General features: G+C 46.0%; 1 pseudogene; it reads right to left on the bottom strand.

The window, feature by feature from the left end:
* Window positions 1-10,662: 10,662 nt before the first annotated feature.
* LOC110306933 overlaps window positions 10,663-21,498 on the bottom strand; it is a 34,783-nt pseudogene continuing 23,947 nt past the window's right edge.

The following is a 21,498-nucleotide window of genomic DNA, read 5'->3' as shown; positions in this document are numbered from 1 at the left end:
GATAAAGGCAGGCTCTAATTAAGCCCTCAGTTGAGCTAGGCTCCAGCCTTGATGCAAGGGGTGGAACTTAGCTGGGTCGGGAGAAAGGACAATGGTCTTCCTTAAGCCACTCAGCAGGTATTCAGTGTTCACTAGCAGCCTAAGGAAACGGAGACAGTCTGGACTTGAGGCAGGTTGGCCCTGACACCTTTACCAATTCTTGTCCTGGAAGTAGCTCTGTAGACCAGGCTGACCTCCAACTCAGATCTGTACCCCCAGCCCTACTAGGATTAGAGGAGTGTGCCACCACTGCCCAGCTTCCTTTACCAATTCTTGGTGTGAAAAACATAGCAGAATCTCTCGACAGACCAACAGGAAGAATAAGGTAGGAATCACCCTTCCTCGAAATAAAGGTTGTGTGGCCCGTCCTAGGAGAATACAGGACCTCCCAAAGTAGAAGAGCTTGAGAAACAGAGCTCAGATTCCTTGGGCAGAAGAATAAGAAGTCCGACTTTGTCCTGGGGGGCCTGTTGGGCAGGGAGAGGATCCTTCCAAGCCTAGAGATTCCAGGGACAGTTCTGAGAGCACTAGTCTGATACACAAACCTCATCAGGCCCCATCTGGAAAGCGTGCTCTGAACTGAGATGGTGAATCTAGATCTTAGGGAAGGTTGGGCCTGAGTCAGGCACAGCGAGGACAGCATTTAGGACACCTAAAGAACAGGAATTAATGAGAGGGCCATATAATGGACAGCCAGAAATAGCCTAGAACGGGAAGGCTGGGAACCAAATGGAAGCAGAAATGTGAGTTGAATACTTGGGTCACAGCTGATGGAGTTGTGTTAGCCTAAATCGTAAATTGCCAGGGGTCAGTAGTGAGGCTGATGGAGGGTCTGGGAAAGAGTGGGACACTGGAGGAAGACAATGGAGACAGGAAGAGGAGGAGAAGGGAGAGGAGAAGCAGCAGCTAGAATCAGGAAGCTGGGTGGTGTATGCCTGTAATTCCTGAGTTCCGGTGGAAGCTTTAGGATCCAGAGTTTGAGACTCTATCTCAAAATAAACAGAGGATCAGATCAAGTATAGGTATGAAAATGTCAGCTCTGTGTAGATAAATACAAAGCATTTGGGCGATGTCACAATTTGTCATGTTTGTCCTCAAAACATAAGTTCGGGGAGCAGGCGAGGTTGTTAGTGCAGTGGTCAAAAATTCCTCCATCGCTGTACCACATACCAAAGCGAGCCTACTTTCCCACCCTCCTGTGCCAAGACTGGTGGCCTCCAAAGAGCCACCCGAAAATTCAATCTAAAACGCTGTTCTAATGAGGCTGGTCTCAGGCTCGCGCATGGCTGGCGCAGTGCAGACCGGGGGCCGCACAGCTGCGGCCTGCACCGCATCAGCACCGGGTTCACCCAGCGCTCAGTCTCCGCCTCGCCGGCGGCGGTGCTGGCACCGGCACCGGCTGCCCCAAGTTCACGCTTGCGCGACCCGCACGTTCTCTCGGTCCCAGCCCCAGGGAGCAGCACGGCAGCGGGACTAAGACCTTGATCCTGACCCGGCCGGGGACGCGTGGCCCGGCGCTCCGCGGCTCGCAAGGGCTGGGAACTGCAGCAAGTGCCGGAGTCACGAGCAGGGGGCGCTCAAGGGATGCCCCGAGTCAGTACCGGGTGGGGCGGAAAGAGTAGGTCCTGTCACTCGCTGAACCACGGGCCCACTAGGGTAGCTCCCTAGAGGCTCGGTGTGGGCGAGAAGCCACCGGAGGGAGTGATGAGGTCCCCGAGGGGCGGAACAGCTACTCGCTGCTCGCTGGGTGCCTTCCACCAGCGTGAAGCTGAGTGGAGAGCGGCAGAGAATAATTTGCGTCCAAATGAGGGAGATTTTCCGGTCTGTAGGGAGGAAGAATTGGAGTACATTATAACCGCATCCCCACCACACAAACGCCCACCAGAAGACGCAAAACCCTGTTGTCGTTATACAAACACGTGTGCCGGGGAGCCCACTATAACCGCATCCCCACCACACAAGAGCCAAGACCCTTTTGTCCTTACACAAACACTTGTGCAGGGGCCAAGCAGATTCCTTTGCCAGAACACGTAGACACGAAGCGCCACCTAAAAAAATCTGTCACTCATTAAACACAAAACCCGAATCTAGGACTGTGCCAGACACATTCAGGATAAGGCAGTCATGGGTGTTGTTTGCAACCTGACTTTCCTGACTGTACCCTTCAAGGCAGGGCTTGGTAACTCTCCCACTCCTCCCTAGAAATCCACTTACACAGCGCTTTTGTAGACCACGTGGATTTTATTGAAGGCTTCTAGAGGAAAGCAAAGAAAGGACATGTACACATAGGGCAGAGGGCACAGCCCTTCATTCTTCCAGAAAGTTCTTTCTTTTTGTCTGTTTGGCTGTTTCTTACGACCCCTTTATTTGAGCAGCGTCTGAATCATGCCTACCTTGAGCCACACCCCCACGCCCTTCCAAGAGGCTTTGCCACATCTTCACCCGTTTGTGCAGAGAGGAGTGGGGGGGCTTGCATCTCCAAAATTGCTCACTGGCACGCACACTTGCTTACTCCAGGCAACCTGCTCAGCATTCCCTGCAGTTAGTCAACAACACCCCACCTCCACTGTCTTTCTCTTTCTTTCTGTAGGAGGAGATGGCTAGGCATCCTCGAGTGCATGCGCAGGCCAGAAGCCAATGCAGGTGTCTTCCTTTATCGCTCTCCATCTTGATTTTTTTTTTCAATTTGCAATTCTCTGCAAACAATTTTATTTGTTTGCATTTCCACGTGTCTGTACAGATTCACACCTGTAGGAGCCAGAGGACAACTTGTGGGAGTCATTCTCTCCTGACATGTAGGTCCTGTGCGTCAACCTTGGGTTCTCAGGCTGGTGGCAATAACCTGTGCCCATTAAGACATCTCATCAGCCTTTGTCTTATTTTCTGAGATGGGGGTCTCTTCCTGAACCTGGATCTTACCATTTTAACTAGACTGGTTGGCCAGTCAATCCAGGGAATCCACCTATGGCTGGGATTACAACTACCATCAGTGAGTACTGCAGATTTGAACTCTGGTCCGCACTCTGACCCAGCAAATCCTTTTTACCCTCTGAGCTTTCTCCTCAGCTTCAATGCCCCACCCCATCCCAAACCCCTGTCCCCTGACTCACACATACCTTTTCCCATCCAACTAGCTTAGAAAGCCCTATGAGGTTATTCCTGCTTTGCAGCTAGGGCTGAAGAGGTTAAGAGACTTCCTCAGTCTCAGTTGTAATAAGTGACAGAGCTAGCCTGCCCACTCAGGCATTCAGGACAGATGTCTCCTTTTCACAAGGCACACAGCATCTAGGAAAGGGCCAGAATGAAAAGCCACAGCTAGTGCAATGTCCTGGGTGCGTCAGGGAGCAGCGATCGCTGAATGTGTGGTTTCCACATCAGAAGAATGTGCACTGTCCCTTGCTAAATTCTGTGACTCTCTGGCATTTGGACTAGAAGCAATGTTTCACAGATGCAGAATTCTATCAGGGCAGGCATAATATCAAGCTTCAGAGATGGAAATAAGAGAATTGTGAACTGGAGGCCAACTTAGGTGATACCCTGTCTAAAAACTAAAAACCAACAACAACATAGTAAGAAGTTATATCAGAAAGATATAGTAAATAATTTATACACATTTGTATCCCTTCTTGATCACATGTAAATGTAAGGATGTGGCCCCATTTAACCCTCTCAACCCCATTTTTGGTTAAGACAGTGGTAGGCTGATTCCTCCTTTTGCACTGTGAGTTTTTCTCACAGACACTTCTGACATGTAGCACTTTAAACTATAGGTCTTTCTCACAGTCTCTAGGATTTGGGGCTAGCTATGAATATTATATATAAGTGCTGCAGTATTTTTATATTATATATAAATACTGCATGCATATACCTAGGATTTGTATGGTGGCATTTAGGTTCCACACGTTGTATCTTCTTACAGTTTTGTGTGTGGGCTTATGTGTGCACATGTGGAGACCAGAGGGCAACCTCGGCTATCCTCCTTAGCATTTTAAGACAGGGTCTCTCACTGTCTGAGTAGGCTAGGCTGGACAGCCAGTGAACCCCAGGGGTTCCCTGTCTCTGTGTCCCCAGCAGTGAGATTACAAGCGCTCATTTTAAAACTGGAGTTCTGGAGACTGAATGTGTGCTTGCGGGGCAAGTGCTTTACTGACTGAGCCATCTCCCCAGGTCTCCGAACCTCTTGCGTAGCTTATTTCATAATTAAAACCACTTATAAGCTGGGTACAACTATTTTTCAAAAATATTTTTATTGTCCTTCTATTTTCTCAGCACTGGGGAGGTAGACACAGGAAGTATTCAAGGACAGCCTAGGCTACATGGCAAGACCTTGTCCCAAAATAAAGATATTTTCAAATTGATGTAAAAGTTTAATGTACATGCTTTGAAATTATAAATCTTCACGTACAGTTTACTAACAAGTATATGAACTCACACAGACATTAACCACAAGTCAAGATTCATGACATCTCCATTGCTCCAGAGGTTACTTTCTGTCCATACTACTCAAAGAGCCAAGCATTCTGATGTATAGTATCATAGATTACTGCTGAGTGGCAGTCAGGTCCACAGTGTGTTGTGCCCTTCCTTATGCGTTGATAGACATTTGGCTACTGTCATACTGCTCTGAACATGGGTGTGGATCTTAATTTCGTCTGAATAAATACTTAGGAGTTTTGCTAGGCATAGAGTAAGCACATATTGAATTTTATAAGATACCATCAGATTAAAAAAAAAAGAGTTGTAATTTTAATATTACTAGAAAAAAAAGAAAAGAAAAACTGAATCCTGGACAGGTTAAATTACTTATCTAAGAATAACTTGCACAAGTTTTAGAGTTTCTCTTAGTTGAGACTATTGTTTTAAAAAAGGAAGCAGAGAAAAGACAGTGGGGTGGTAGGAAGAGACAAAAACCGAGGGAAGCCACCTTTGAACTCTGTCCTGGGCGAGGTGATTCCCCCCCCCCCCCTCCCGTGCAGTCAGTGGTCGACTGTCCAGGCTGAGCCCTGGGGTTCAGCCACTCCTTGTCATCTTCTCGGCGTCCTGGGCCAGCCACTGCCTGCAGCCCACACTGTCAGCCCGGAAGCGGCGAGCAGGCACGCGCAGCAGCCAGCAGCCCTTTAAAGCCAGGACTCCGGGGCGCATGAGGCTGGAACATTTCCCAGCGCAGTTCTCCATCGGTCCTGCAGGGGGAGCCACTCCCGCCGCCAGAGGCCGGTCACCCGCGGCTTTGCATCTCTGAGCGAGCGGAGGCCCGGAGCCCACCCTGGCTTTTGGCGGGAGTAGTTCAGAAGCCTGCGCGCAGCCTCCCATCCCAGCAGTCATCCCAGCGTGCGGCCAACTATTCTTTTTCGCTTTTGTCCTCTGATTTATTTATTTATTTATTTATTTTAAAGGACGCTGAATCACGTTTGTATGGTAAAATCAAACATCTCGGCTGAACTGTCCTTCGGCTGAAAAAGCACTGACTTTCAGATTCTAATAGAGTTGTCAACACTGAAACAGAAGTGGAGGAAAAAAAGATTTTTAAATGTTGGTATTTTACCCAGATAGCCATTTGAACCAGAAAATGTCATGCGATACACAATGCGTAACTGACTGAGTAGAAAGCAAACACATTTTCATCAATAAAATGGAAACTGTCCCCCCCACCCCTTTTTAATCTAAAGATTCGCTCTTAGAAGGTCCAGTTTCGCCTGTCCTTTGCTCTAAATTTCGGTTTACTTGAAAGGAAGAAGTGGAAATCTTAAGTGGCTGTTCTGAAAGGAAACAAACACCCACGAGGCCTCTTCATCGTAGCAGCTGTCCTCAGGTAAGTGGGGGCTGGTGATTTCATTGGGGAAACATGCCTGAGAGGTAGGAAGCAGGTGAGTGAGCCCTCCAAAATTCAATGTCACAAAATACATAATGCCACTACTGGTGACAATGCACATTTCCCTAAGATTGTCATCATCCTATCAGAGCTGATTTAACAGTTCTAGAAGGGACGTGCGGCTGTAATCCTAGCACTCAGGAGGCTGAGGCAGGAGAATCTTCAGCGCAAGCTGACTTGGAACTTACTATGTAGCTGAGACTGGCTCTCATCTTTCCATTTTCACTGGCTGAGTACTGGGATTATAGGTGTGTACTGCACAGACCTGTAAATTGGTGAATTTTTTCCTGTTTTTTTGTTTGTTTGTTTTCGTTTTTGCTTTTGTTTTTCACCACAGTTTCTCTGTGTAGCCCTGGCTGTCCTGGAACTCACTCTGTAGACCAGGCTGACCTTGAACTCAGAGTTCCACCTGCGTCTGCCTCCGGAGTGCTGCGAGGATTAAACGCGTGTGCCACCACGCCTGGTTTTTATGTGTCTGTGTATTCTGACTGCGTGTATGTATATGTACTTCATGAGTGTCTGGTGCCTGAGGAAGCCAGAGGAGGGGGATGAGTGCCTTGGAACTGGAGTTACAGATGGTTGTGAGCCACCGGTGCTGAGAACCAAACCCTAAGGCCTCTACATGACCAGCAATGCTCTTAACCACCTTGTCATCTTTCTAGTCCTGACTGACTGGCTGGATCTTTATTTTATTTTATTTTTTAAAGTACACTGGGGATCAAATCTAGGGCTCTGTGCTTGTCTCCCACAGCAGAGCTACATCCTCTGCCCAAATTTTAATTTTGGTTGTCTATATTGTTTGTTTTTCTTTGAGTAGCCCTGCATGTGGTGGGACATGCTCTGTAGTCACAGAATCTGTCTGCCTCTGCCTCCTGAGTGTTGGGATTAAAAGCCTGCCACCACTATGCTTAGTGTCACTTTTCAAACAGACAATACATAACAACGTTGAAACAAACAAACAAACAAACAAACACACAAAACAAAACAACCTTGAAACAGCAGAAAATATCAGCAACGTTTTCAACAAACCGCCCCTTCTAAAGCATCTCTCAGAACTGGGTGCCCACCGGCTCTCCTCCACAGCAAGTAAAAGGTCCACAGCCCAGTTTCTTCATGTGTGAACTTCATTTTTGGCTAAATAGAATGTAGCATTATGTATACTGTTCATCTTGATTTTTCTTCATATTTATTTTGAGACAGGGTCTCTCTTATAGCCCCTGTTTGCCTGGAACTTGCTGTGTAGACTGTCCTGTGACTCACAGAGATTCACCAAGCCCCTGCTCTCCCCAACTCTAGGACGGAAGGCATAGAACATCACCCAAGCCTCACTTCACAGAGAGCCACCCCATGTTACTTTTTAGAAATAATACGATAGTGTCCCCTTGCATTAATAAAGCACGCATTAACTATCCAGTCTCTCGTCTATGGACATTCAGGTTTTTCCCAGTGATTTTGCTATTACAAACGAATCGCAATGCCCACTTTGCACGTCATTTTGCACTTGCATTTTAAGGTAAGTTCCTAGGGCTGTAGTTTGTAGAGTAGCAAGCTGTGCACACTGCACTTTTGAGTGATCCTCTCAAATCCTTCCCTGCAGGGACTGTCCCACAGTGTTCCTCCCTTCCTCATCTGCTTGCCCAAGGAGTGTTATCAGAGGTTTAGCTTCTTGGCCTATTCTTACTTAGTTAAAGCATTTCTGGTTACTTTTATCTTAAAAAAAAAAAACCGAAACTGAACACTTCTGTCTGTATTTAACACTCACTGCATTTCTATGTATGCTTTTTTTTTTTTTTTTTTGTTAGCAGATTTGAACTATGGTTTTGCTTAGTCCTACGACATTTCATAGGTGGATTTGTTTTTTATGTTACAAGTTGCAAATATTTTTTCAAAAATTTGCATTACTTCCCCCTTCATGCACACATACGGGGGTGGGGAAGGTGTCTTGTGGCTGTGAGTTTAGCTAACCATTTTGTGCTCCCGACAGGCCACATGCAAGCACGCACACACACCCAAGAGCTATCTGGATCTCAATGAAAGACAGACAGACACACAGACACACATGCACGCATGCATGCACGCGCGCACACACACACACCAGTTAATTTTAAGTATGCTTTGACTAGCTCAAAGGCTGGAGACTGGCTAGCATACATTTCCCTTCTGTAATCCTGGTTTAACACCCTCTAATTCTATATTTTATCTTTGTTGCCCTGGTTCCTTCTGGGCAGCTCTCTAGTCTTTGATGCTCAAGACACTTCTGGGCAGCCCTTCTGGGGGCCGCATTCCTTCTCACCTGCATTTCAGATGATTTTCCTTCTGTAGCTCTAAGTCTGATCTGTCTCCGAATTGTGGCGATTCTCACTTCCTCTCTCCTTCTAGTTTCTAGCTCATGCAAATCCAAAGGTCACACCTCAGTCTACCTGCTCTGCCACTAGCCATTGGCTCTTTATTGATTGATCAAAAACCAATTGGGGACAAGGACCTTCAGTGTTTGAACACACAGATCCCTGATTTTGGGGGCCAGATTAACTCAAAGCATTAGAACCAATCCCCAACCGTGTTTTCAGAAGCTTGAGTGGCCTTGAACTCCCTTTCTCTTTCCTCTGTCTCCCAAGGGCTGGGATTACAGGCATGTGTCACCATACCCACCTATATTGCCTTTGTGGGGTAGGAGGCAGGGTTTTTCTATGTAGCCCTCTGCAGACCAGGCTGGCCTCAAACTCAGAGCCGCTCCTGCCTTTGCTTCCTGAGAGCTGAGATTAAAGCCGTGTACCTCCATTGCCCTGAATATCGCCTTTTGACTTGGTTGATTTATGGTTATTCTTGTCTTGTAAGGGCATTTTTCTTTTCTCTGTGTGTGAGGGTTGGGGGCAGGGAAAGTATACATATTAGTGTGTGCATTCTTATGTGTAAACCAGAGGTCAACCTTGGATGTCAGTCTTCAGGCACTACCCACTTTTTTTTTTTCTTTTGGACAGGGTTTCTTGGTTGTGGCCCTGGCTGTCCTAGAACTAACTCTGTAGACCAGTCTGGCTTCAGTCTCACAGAGATCCACCTGCTTCTGCCTTACAAGTGCTGGGATTAAAGGGCTGCACAACCACTGCCTAGCCAACCACTTCATGTTTTGAAACAGGGCCTCTCACTTGCCAAGTAGACTAGGCTGACCAGCAAGCCCCAGGGACACATCTGATGTGTTAAGGAACCACTGGCACTCTGGAAAGTATAAAGAAGCTGAGAGTACATTGTTTTTGTGTACTCTAATGTTTTGTGAGTCTGAAGAGATGACTCAGCAGTTAAGGGTGCTTGTCACTGCTCCGGGTATAGGTTGAATTCCCAGCACCCATATTATATTATATTATATTATATTATATTATATTATATTATATTATATTATATTATTTTTTTTGTTGTTTTTTTTTTTTTTTTTTTTTTTGNTTTTTCGAGACAGGGTTTCTCTGTGTAGCCCTGGCTGTCCTGGAACTCACTTTGTAGACCAGGCTGGCCTCGAACTCAGAAATCCGCCTGCCTCTGCCTCCCGAGTGCTGGGATTAAAGGCGTGCGCCACCACGCCCGGCTATATTATATTATATTATTATAATGTTTTATATATAATACAACAACATGTACATGTTTCTAAGGGTACTGCACACATGTGGTTCACAGACTTACCTGTGGTCAAGACACCTATACACATAAAACAAATACATCTCAAAAAAAAAGATAAAGCATTTCAAATGCTTTTGTAAATGCTTATAACAATTTGGCTAGTATGTCATTTTTTTCCCAAGGTATTTTAGCTGGCAGGTCATCTAGAAACTTTGAAAGAAAGAGCAAGTTAACAATAGAATTTCTGTTGATAAAGTGTAAAGAAAAAGAAGTTGGTGTTTCACCCTTTACCAACTTGAGAGCAATAAGACAAGATGACAACCTCACTCTTGCCTAGTCATCTTGCCTTCCTTCTCTCTGCGTTTGTCCCTTTAATGGAGCAGGTGACACACACACTGGTCATCCTGACATCCCCCACTTAACACATCTTTAACATTCTTAGCACATTCCCTCTTGATGGTGGAGTTTTCTTATCACTACTTGTAGGGTGATATGTCACAATGGTGACCCATGCCTGTAATCCCGGAATCAGGGAGTCTAAAGCAAAAGGGTTACGAGTTCAAGGTCAACCTAGGCTACATAATCTCTAAAAACAATGATCAAGCAGGCTGGGATGCAGCTCACACGTATGAGTGCTTAGTAGAGTGTTTATCTTGTGTTCAGCAAACTCTAGGTTTGCTCCGTAGCACTGCAAAACTAAACACATGCTTATAATTCCAGGAGACAGGAGGATCAGTTCAAGGCTATCCTTGGCTTCATACAGAGTTAAAGAGCATCTCTCTTCTCTCTGAGTCCAGGTCAATCTTGTCTACTTGGCAAGTTCTAGGAGAGCTACGGCTACGTAATGACACAGTGTCTATAAACAAACAAACAAACAAACAAATAAATAAAAGCTAGGCAATGGTTGTGTACCCCTTTAATGCCAGCACTTGGGAGGCAGAGGAAGGTGGATCTCTGTGAGTTTGAGGGTAGCCTAGTCTACAAAGTGAGTTGCAGGAGAGCTAGGGCTACTCAGAGAAATCCTGTCTTGAAAAAAAAAAAAGTGTTCAGGGCCAACCTGGGAGACTGTCTCAAAAATACACATAGATAAATATAAAAAGCAAACAAATGTATGTATATGTGTTGAGTTCCAGGGAGATAAAAGTCTGTCACGTCAGGGAGTCAATGGCAGTGAGGGACAGGGTTGGCAGCAGGAGCAGAAAAATGGAGCGCTCACATCCTGAAAGGCAAATAGAAAAACAGAGAGAGCAAGGTAGAAATGTCAAGAGTATTTAGACTGTCAAGACCCACCTCCAGTGACACTGACTTTAACAAAGAAAGCCTAATGTCCTAAGGTTCCCAAAACATTGCTATCAACTGTAAACCAAGCATCCAAACGCCAGAGACTATGGGGGGCATCACTCTCAAACCCCCAGGCACCTTCCACCTTAGTTTGAGACAGGATGTCTCATCGGCCTGACACTTTGCCAGCGAGGCTTTGCTAGCGGTCAACACGTTCCAGAGTCTTCTGCCTTCTCCTCCAATCTTCTCCATCTTAGGACTACAAGCTGGTGTCACCGTGCATATTGCATCTTTTCACAGGAGTTCTGTGGATCCAAAATCAGATTTCCATATTTAAAAAAATATTTATTTTATGTGCATGAGTAGTACACTGTAACTCTCTTCAGACACACCAAAAGAGGGTGTCAGATTCTATTTCAGCTGCTTGTGAGCTGTCATATGGTTTCTGGGAATTGAACTCAGGACCTCTGGAAGAGCAGTCAGTGCCCTTAACCACTGAGCCACCTCTTCAGTCCCAGTTTCCATACTTTTAAGGCAAGTACTTTACTGACTGAAGGATCTACCTGACTCCTTGTCTTTTGTTGTATTATATATAACATTATAATGATATAATATTGTATAATATAAGTGTGTGTGTGTACGGGTTCTACTGTTGTTTTGGTGCTGAGATTGAACCAAGGTCTTATGTGGGCTAGGCACACACTCTAGCACTAAGTCATATCCTTAGCTTGTTAGTGCTTTTTAATGATTTGGGGCTGTGATAATGGATAGTATTGATGGTAAAGTGTGGAAACACATCTCAACATTTTGCATTCATCCTTATGGGAATCATTTCCATTTAGAAATTGAAGGCGAAGTGGAGAGATGTTTACCAGCCTGCGTGCTCCTCTTGCATAATACTCTTGTTAGGGGGCGGGGCGGCCTCCCACCTGAGAGCTGTATTTCCAGCTCCTCTATATTTCAGGGAGCCCGTGTGATAAATTTGTATTAATGCCATGGAAGCAAGGCAATCTTGCCCCACTTCCAGGCCCAGGTAGAAACAGGCATGCCTTTTGTATGCTGATTGGCTGCAGAGAACAGGCTGCTCTTAGAGACTGGCAGAGTCACGTGAAAGAATTGCCTGAGCCTCCACCACCAGAAAGAGGAAAGCCCCACTGCCCAGGAACATTAGCTCCAAACTGTTACAGGAGAAACAGCCTTCAGTTCCACAAAGCCTCTGAAATCTTGGCGCTTCTGTGTTACAGCAGCTGGTGTTACCCTGAAGTAAAACTCCTCTCCTGGCTTGTGCTTTTCTGGGATGTAACTTTAATGCAGAACACAGATCAATCTTCAAGGTCAGCTATGTCAATTTGATCTCCTGTCCTTGCAGAGATATAATTTAGTTGACTGTTCCCTTTTTTAGCCAAGTCTTATTTTAGTATTCTATAACCTGAATGAACAACAGAGTCTACGATGCAACCTGCAGGAAACCCCAAAGCTGAATGGAACGGCAGGGGACACAATGAGAAAATCAAGAGCCTAAAGTATGTGGTTGATCTGATGACACAAGAGGGACAAGATGAAAGTTAGACATGCATCAGAATGAGATGGCCAGCTGGGTGTGGTGGCACAGGCCTTTAGGCCTAGTAGTCTGTAGGCAGGAGCAAACGCATCTCTGTGAGTTCAAGGCCAATCTGGTATACATAGGGTAGCCAGACACTAGGAAAAGAAATGCTTTCCTGAAGATTGGTTGAACCCACTGTAATAGATGTAGCTCTTATTACAAGTTGGGATATGCAGCAGTTGATAAGTAGTGGGGGAAGAAGGAATGATTTTTGCTACAAGAAAGAGAAAAGGGACTGCCATTGTTCGTGAGCTGCAGATCACTCCCTGGCTCCATGGCTACAGCTTCCAGAGCTGGGATGAGCGGCAGGGCACGTGGGAGGCTCTGGGTTGGTGGTTAATGCCTCAGGAGGCTGCAGCAGGAGGATGCCCTGAGCCTGAGACCAACATAAGCAACATAATGAGACCCTGTGCCAACAGGAAAACAACCCATGTGAGTAACAGAGTTTTAGACCATCTTGTTATTCTCTGAATCTAGTGATGCCTCCAGTCATAGGTACTTCCCTTTGTTTGGGAGATTCTATGTATTTGAAAAGCAACATTAAAAATGGCATTTCAGCCAGGCGTGGTGGCGCACGCCTTTAATCCCAGCACTCGGGAGGCAGAGGCAGGCGGATTTCTGAGTTCGAGGCCAGCCTGGTCTACAAAGTGTGTTCCAGGACAGCCAGAGCTATACAGAGAAACCCTGTCTCGAAAAACAAAAACAAAACAAAACAAAAATGGCATTTCAAAAGGTCTATGCCTGTAATCCCAGCACTCAGGAGGTAGACCCAGGAGAGTCAGAATTCAAAATAATCCCCAGCTACATAGTAAAGTGGAAACCGGCTTGAGATCAACGTGATTCTGTCTCAAAAGAGCCAAAGGGAAGGGGCAGGGATCAGAAACAGTAAGTCCAAAATGTGAAGACCTGCACCATTTTCCCACATTAAAGCAAACATGGACCCCAGGCAGTGGTGGTGCAATCCTTTAATCCCAGCACTCAGGAGGCAGAGGCAGGAAGATCTCTGTGAGTTCAAGGTCAGCCTGGTCTATACAGTGAGTTCCCGGACAGCCAGGGCTACACAGAAAAACTCTGTGGTGGGGAAAAACAAAAACAAAGACCAAAAATTCCCTCACAGTGATAAGCAAACAGGCCCTCACTCTGCATCTGACTGTGGGTGCTTACCTCAGTGGCAAATGGGAGTTTGCTCTGAGTGAAATCACCTTAATAATAATAATAATTCACCTCTATAGGTCTCTGGAGGACACCACACTGCACCGTAGCAGAAATGTAATTAGTCACACAAGATTGTACATTTGCAGTTATCATGTTTAAAAAAAGTGGAAAAGAAATAGGTGAGATTAATTTCAGCAATGTATTTTACTATAACAAAAAGACTATTTCTATATATCTAGTGTGAAAAATCAAGATGTTTTACATCCCTTTTGCATACTATTTTCATATTTACACCTTTAGCGCCTCTCGCTGGGTTTGGACGGTCATAGTCCAAACTCATTAGCTATGACCAGTCTCTGTTACATCAAAATGGTCTTAAAGGCTTTGCTGTGTTTCTCTTTAAATCTTTACCAACACTCGGCCATGAATGCCAACACTCGTATTTGACAGAAAACATTCCCCCCTCCCCCAGAAGTAACCCTAAGACACAAAGCTGTAAAGGAAGAGCCAGGCTGAAACCCAACTTTCCTGCCAGTGTTCCCCACCTCCCGGGCAAGTGTACAGGGACAGAGTCAAACAGAGCTGGTTTGGAATCCTGTGTATGACATTTGCTGGCTGGCTTACTTGGAGCACACATTGTCACACTGACTCTTGGTTCCACGGCATGAGAAATGGTGATAATAAGAACCCTGATAGATTATTGCGGGATTGCGTGAGGTAATGCATGCAAAGTGCTCAGCAAGTACCCATCACGGCAAGTGCTCCTCAGAGCGGGATGGGTTATTACCGTGACAACCAGCCATGCTCGCTCCATCTTCCACACAGCTTGCCAGGAGCTTTTTTTCACCCCCACTGCAACAAGGTTTATTGTTGATATGTGACTTTTTACAGAAAACCAGTGACTTGCTTGGTTCACTGTTCTGACTCCCAGTACAGTCTTGTCCCCCTCTGCCCATCACTGTTATCTTCCGACGCCAGAGTGTGCCGACGTGACAAACTGCCAAGCAAGCCTGGAAATGTTTGAAGTCAGACTGCACTGTCCTGTTCTGAGGACCCCCCCCCCCAAGAGCCACCATGCCTCATGGGTCGTAGGAATTCCTGCCACTTGGTGATGAGGTCGTCCATCCCTTTGTCCCTCTGAAACCTTCTGAAGCAGAGAATGCAGAAAGTCCCCAAGCAGGAGCTGTGTGTCCTTACAGCCTCTTTGCTGCCTGCCACCAGTATCCTCACTTCTCTGTACTGCTGGTAACATGACCCCTTCCTCCAGTGCCAGGCTGAGTGCCCACAAGCCAGTAACAGAGTGTGTTTTACCACCCTGAAAGAAATACTTTAATAAAATATGCAGCTGGAGTATCAAACCCTCAAGTAGAAAAATTTGGGCACTCCTTTTTGTAGTAACTGTAGTCCTTCAAAGTATTTTATCCTGTGTGCCTTCATATGATAAATGGGTTTATCGTATGGGTTACTAGAGACAGGTCCGAGAAAGATGGGCACATAATGAATGAATTATAGCTATATGAATCAGTCGCACATTCAGCAAACATCTGCTGAACTCGGATGTGATACCTGCTGATACCACAGCCTAGGGTTAGGAAGAGTGCCGGGCCAAAGGAAACAGACAGACTGCTGCTTTCCTTGTTTCCTCTAGGGGGATTGTAGCTAGCCATCATACATGGAACTACAGATTGCAGTTAGAGCTACAGAGGAGAGACACTCAGTGCTGGAGATCATGGTGCTGTGGGGAGACAAGAAAGGCTGTTCTGAGAAACCTTCGAGCAGCAGCGGAGGTACACAACACCTGCGGTGGCCAGAGGTGTAGGGGAGTGATCTCAAAAGGCAGATCAAATCAGTTATCTTGGGCCTTGAATTAGTTGGCAAATGACACCATTTTTTCTCTCCAAGTCAAGGTTTCTTTCTCTGTGTGTAGCCCTGACTGTCCTGGAACTCAGAGATCTGTCTGCCTCTGCCTCCTGAGAGTGCTGGGATTAAAAGTGTGCACAACCACCACCTGGCTTTATTTTGTTATTTACTAGCTTCTGTGCATGTGTGTATTTTGTGTGTGGCATGTGTGTGTAGTGTGTGTGAAGCATGTGTGTATATTTTGTGTATGACTTGTATGTGTGGTATATGGGGGGGGGCTGTGTGTGTGTGTGTTAGGAGTGGAGCCTAGTGCGCACCACGATGTACAACGTCCACAAGCAGTGTAGTGTGTGTGAAGCATGTGTGTATATTTTGTGTATGACTTGTATGTGTGGTATATGGGGGGGGGCTGTGTGTGTGTGTGTTAGGAGTGTGAAAGACAACTTCTAGGAGCCTGTTCTCTAGGTCTCGCTCTCTCTCCCTCCATCCAGGGATTGAACCAGGATCAACAGGTTTGTACAGAAAGCGTCTTTACCCACTAAAGCTTAGTGAAAAAGCCATCACATCCTCCTGGAAGTAGCACTGAGACACCTAAGAGGTGTGATCGGGATGTAGGGCATGGTTTTTACCCAGTGTAGCCACAGCCCTACCCCCAAGCACAAGCACGAGGATTTCAACAGAATGTGGCCGACAGAGAGGTCAAACAAGAAGCCTAAAGGTGCCCAGCGGATGGAGTGAGTCAGAGGTCACTGGGGACCCAGGGAAAAGATGCTTTGCTGGGAGGCTGGAGTCAAAGGCTGAACAGAGAGTTAAGAAATGGGGACAATGAGTGTAAGCAACCCCTTTTAGAAGCTTGGTTATTAGAGCATGCGACTGAGATGTTAAAGCCTCCGCATTATAATTCACTGAAGCAAGTGTCATATTTCAATGGAAGGAAAGCTATCGTTTATCAATGAAAACCCACATACTAAGGCAGAATTGGTGCCCCTCCCAGAAAAACCCTCTGAGCTCAGATTCTGGAAGGACTGCCGCGTATATCAAGGAGGCAACAAGACAAATGTTCTTCATTTTGGGTATGCACCTATAAACCTAAACAGCATGATCTGTGTGTGCAGATGGTTTGGGGAGACAATTACTGATCCGGGGCTTGTTTTAGCCTGCTGATCTACTAGGAGGAAGTGGTAGGAAAGGAGACTAATCACCATGATGGATGCTTGCATCAGACCTTGTGACTCACAGCATGCATCAGCACCCGGGGCTCCTAACACTGCCTGGGACACTTCAAACTGTGCTGAGGCCACCAGAAAGCCAAGAGGCAGAGTCTGCTCTGGAGGCACAGGCATGTGATGCTCAACCTAAGAACTATAAGGGAGGGAGGTGGCTTGGGGGACTGGAACACACACTAATGTCATGGCTTTGACATCCTTTGCCAGAGCAGGCTATGTTGTTAGTCTTAATAGATCTCTAACCTCAGACATTTTGACCCATTTGGAGACCCAGATGTCATTCACTTGGCATGCAACAGAAACCAACACATTTTTTTTTCTGATCTGTGTACATATGCTCAAATTTAACCCTAACTTTTGACATCTAAACCCTTCATTCTGGAGCCTGGGCTGTAGCTTGGTAGAACACTTACATAGCATGCCTGAAGTTCTGGGCTCCATCTGTGACATCCTGGGTTGATCCCTAGCACCACAGAATACCATACTGGTGTTCCTATTTATGGAGGCAGGAGGCTACAGTTGGAGGGCAGCCTGGAATAAATGAAACAAACAAACAGACAAACAAACAAACCACACACATACACACACACACACACACACACACACACTCACTCAGATAAAAATCAGATCCTAGTAAGCTGATACAAATGTTGGAAGGGTAAGGAATATCTTTTTTCTTGTTTGTTTGTTTGTTTGTTTGTTTGTTCCAGACAGTGTTTCTCCATGTAGCCTTGGTTATCTTAGAACTCACTCTACAGAGTGAGTAGGTCAGGCCAGGGCCCCAAACTTACGGAGATCCACCGACCTCTATTTCCTGAGTGCTATTAAGGGTAAGTATATCACAATCAGCAGAGATGCTTCAACAAGAGCAAGATCATTGGTGTTTCCTTAAATCAACTTTAATCCCAGCTCAAAGGCAGAGGCAGGTGGATCTCTGTGAATTTGAGGTCAACCTGATCTACGTATCAAGTTCTAGGGTAGCCAAAACTACATAATGAGACCTTGTCTTAAAACTAAACAAAGTAAATCTTCACTTTGGACATACTTAAAATGTTCTGCTTCCTACAGCATGTGGCTGTCAGAGAGCATATTCTGACCTGAGTGTTAGTTGGTGCCTGTTATCTATGCTCAGACATCTGGTGATTGCATCACCCCACTTGTGAGCTTCTCCTTCAACTTACGAAAGACCCCAGGCTCTGGCATACAGCATGGTAACTGCCACTAATAACAAGGATGATGTCCATACATTCTACACATTCTACATTTGAAAGTAGATCTTGTGTTCTTACCACACACACAAGGTATATGAGAATGGCAAATATGTTAATTAGTTTGATTGTGGTAATAATGTATATCGAACCATCATGCCACGCTACACATACATATACACGTGAGCACATGCTTTTTTGAGGCAGTATCTCCATTTGTAGCAAGCTGGCTTCCAAATCCTGATCATCTTCCTTGCCTCTGCCTCCAAACTGCCAAGGCCACAGTCGTTCACCCCTACCCTGCTATACAAACTTCTATTTGTCAAGGACACCACAGTATAACTGGGGTTAGGAAGATACCAGGGTTTGCATATCTCCGGAGGAGAACAGGAAGTACAGACCAACAAAGCAGAGTGGCCATGTGTGGGATGGAACAGATGACCTGGACTCTTCTGGGAGAGCCGTTCCTTACCTGGGGAAGACAGCAAACTCTAACCAGGCAAGGGGCTAACCCTGGAGCAGAGTCAGGACCACCTGACTAGAGAATGGGACAATACAAATTACAACCATAAAATTCCCCAACAGGGGCTGCAGAGGGAAAACCCCCTAGCTAAGGAACTGAAGATAAGGTCAGGGGGCAAAAAAAAAAAAAAAAAGTCAAAGGAGTATTTATCCCCAGAGATAGAGGGTGTTTCCAGAAACTGCCTGGGCCTAAGGGTCAGAGTGAAAGACCAATGGGGAAGAAAAAAGGGAACACACAGCAGAGGCAAAACCCACGTGTTGGCTTTGGCTCCTGCCTGTGTCTGAGAAGTAGGGAGAGGGAGAGAGCAAGCAAGGGGTGGGGGTGGGGGTGGGGGGGTAGTTCTTCCTGCTCTCTGCCTTGGCTGCTTTGTTAGGGAAGAGCCTCGGGAGCTGATGGTCCTGGGCTCTCCTTGTTGCTAGCTAACTACACACACACACACACACACACAAACACACACACACTCATACATGCACACTCGCGCACACACTCTCACACACACACACCACCTCCAGCGTCTTTGTGAAGACAATTGTGTGTTAACATCTTGAGACAATGCACACATTTAACATTATTTTAGGACACTCACTATTTTCCCAGTCAGTCCCACCACGTGGGTTGCGGGACTAGGACTAAGAGTCTGTAGATCAGGACCCTTTGGGTTTGACAGCAAATGCCTTCACCCACTGAGCCATCTTGATGACCTCCGATGGCTTTTTTAGAAGAGAGACAGTATAATCAATCCAGTGTTTAAGAGAGAAGATCCTGGAGCCAAATGGCCAGGGTTTAAATCCCAGCTCATCCATTTGCTAGCTTTGTGGCCTTGGGCAGGAGTTACTAAACCACTGTGGGCTTCACTTTCCTTGTCTATAAAATAGTTGTGATGACTGCATTTGCTTGGCCTCGAACTCAGAAATCTGCCTGCCTCTGCCTCCCAAGTGCTAGGATTAAAGGTGTGCTCCACCACTGCCCAGCACTTGGAGAGTTTTAAATGAAAATGAAGAGAGATTACACACAATAGGCCAGGACCATCCCTGGCGTGTGGGATAACATAAAACATAAACATAAACATAAATGTTTCCCATTTCTTATGGGGTTTGAGGGTTTGGCTTTTCATATCTCCCCAGTTCCCTGGGATGATCTGTTCTAAATCTTTCCTGCAAGTTGGTGGCCCATAAGTTCACAGGCGGGGATGTGGACCGCCCCTGCTTCAGGCTGGATGAGATCAGTAGCTGCCAGGGCTTAGGGTTCAGCTCTACTCACCCCATCCATTTCTGTCCCTCTTTCTTTTCTCTCTTCTCTTTTGGCTGTGCTGGTGATTGTCCTCAGGGCCTCGTGCATGCTCTACCACTGGGCTACACCCTCAGCTCCGTCATTTCTATTTTCTTTATTGGTTGGGGTGATATGCTTCATCTTCTACTTGGCTACACAATGGTAGAACTCAGTAGAAAGCTTGACTCTTTTTCATTTACTTGCTTACAAGCTGTGAAGCCCAAGTGACTGGTCTAATAGTCCTAACCAGTCACTAGCCTGTTTTAATTACAGTTGTCCTTTCTGGCCTTTTCTAGTGGTTCCTAAATTGTTTTCAGGACTTTGGCCAGTAAAATAGTGTCCAGGCTTATTTTGCGCATGGATTACATAAGGGAACAGAAGCAACCTCGGTGGTTTTGGTATTTTGGTTTACCATTCCAAATCAGATCCCCCCTCTTTTTCCCCCTCTCAGCTTCACCTCCCCCAGGAAGAGGCTGAACTCTCTCACAGTGGCATTTGAATTTGTCCTAGCCTTTGTCACAAAGCTTTGACTAAACCCAAAGATCATTGTGGGCACAGTAGGGAGGAAATCAGATGTCTCCTGGCCCCACCCCCCTGTTTATCCAAACTGTAAACAATCCACTTTCCTTTACCAATTTTTCTTTCCAACAGTGACTTTGTGGACCTACCTCAGCAACTGTAACTGGGCTGCTTCTTGTGGAAGTTCTGATTTCTACGACAGGAAATGGAATCTCAATACCACAATTTGAGGGGTGCACTTCCTGGCTGGGACGCTGCTTCTAATATCTTTAAGTGACTGCATAGCAGACAGATGTGGATATTAATTGATCTACGGACAGATTCAAAATAGCTCATGAAATGCTACGGATACAAATCCAAAACTAAAGGAGAGTTTTTGAGGCAGGGTCTCCTGTAATGCAAGCTGGCTTTGAACTAAGGATGGCATTGCACTACTCATCCTTTATGTTTCCATCTCCTGTGTCCTGGGATGACAGGCAGGCACAATAGCTATGTGCAGGTATGTGCGGGTTCACGTGTGGAGGTCAGAGAAGTTTCTAAGTCAGTAATCGTTCCTTTCCTCTTTACACGGGATCTGGGGCTTGAACTCACATCATCAGACTTGTGTGGCAATGGCCTTTATCTGCTGAGTCATTTCTCCCATTTCTATAGTTATGCTATATGAGTCTTTGGTCTTTGAAGACAAATTTCTTTTTTTGATCCTCATCTTCAGTTCTGTGTGCCACCGTATATTTAATACTTCCCACCAGTCCTCAGCTTGACATTTCTCTAATAATTTTGACAGTCTTAATGAGTTTTAAAGACTGTGTATTAAAGTTATACTAATCAGCATTCTCCAGAGAAACAGGCTCAGTCTGCTATAGGTATAGTATAGGGGAACTGTCTCACAGCAAATCAGCGCATGTGGCTATGAAGCCAAGAAGCTTTGAGATCTGGAGGAGCTGGAGACCCCAAAGCTGAATCTATAGCTCTGGGTCAGGTCCAAAGTGTTGACAAGCAGAAGAGGAGCTGGAAGTCTAAGTTACTAAGTCTAAGTTGCAGCCCCAGAGGGATGAGAACTCATGAAGTGTGCAAGTGGAGGTGAACTCACTTATCTGAGGGTGAGACCACAGTTCTGTTCATTTGGGCCTTCCACTGATCAGCTCAGAGGCTCACCCACTCTAGGAAGAGCCACAAGCTACTCAGGCTACCTCTTTAAATGCTAATGGGGGGGCTGGTGAGATGGCTCAGTGGGTAAGGGCACCCGACTGCTCTTCCAAAGGTCCGGAGTTCAAATCCCAGCAACCACATGGTGGCTCACAACCATCTGTAACGAGATCTGACTCCCTCTTCTGGAGTGT

This window comes from Mus caroli, chromosome 2 (assembly GCF_900094665.2).
Source record: "Mus caroli chromosome 2, CAROLI_EIJ_v1.1, whole genome shotgun sequence".
Taxonomy (NCBI): domain Eukaryota; kingdom Metazoa; phylum Chordata; class Mammalia; order Rodentia; family Muridae; genus Mus; species Mus caroli.
The sequence above is the reverse complement of the archived record's forward strand: the minus strand, read 5'-3'. Positions and strand labels throughout refer to the sequence as shown.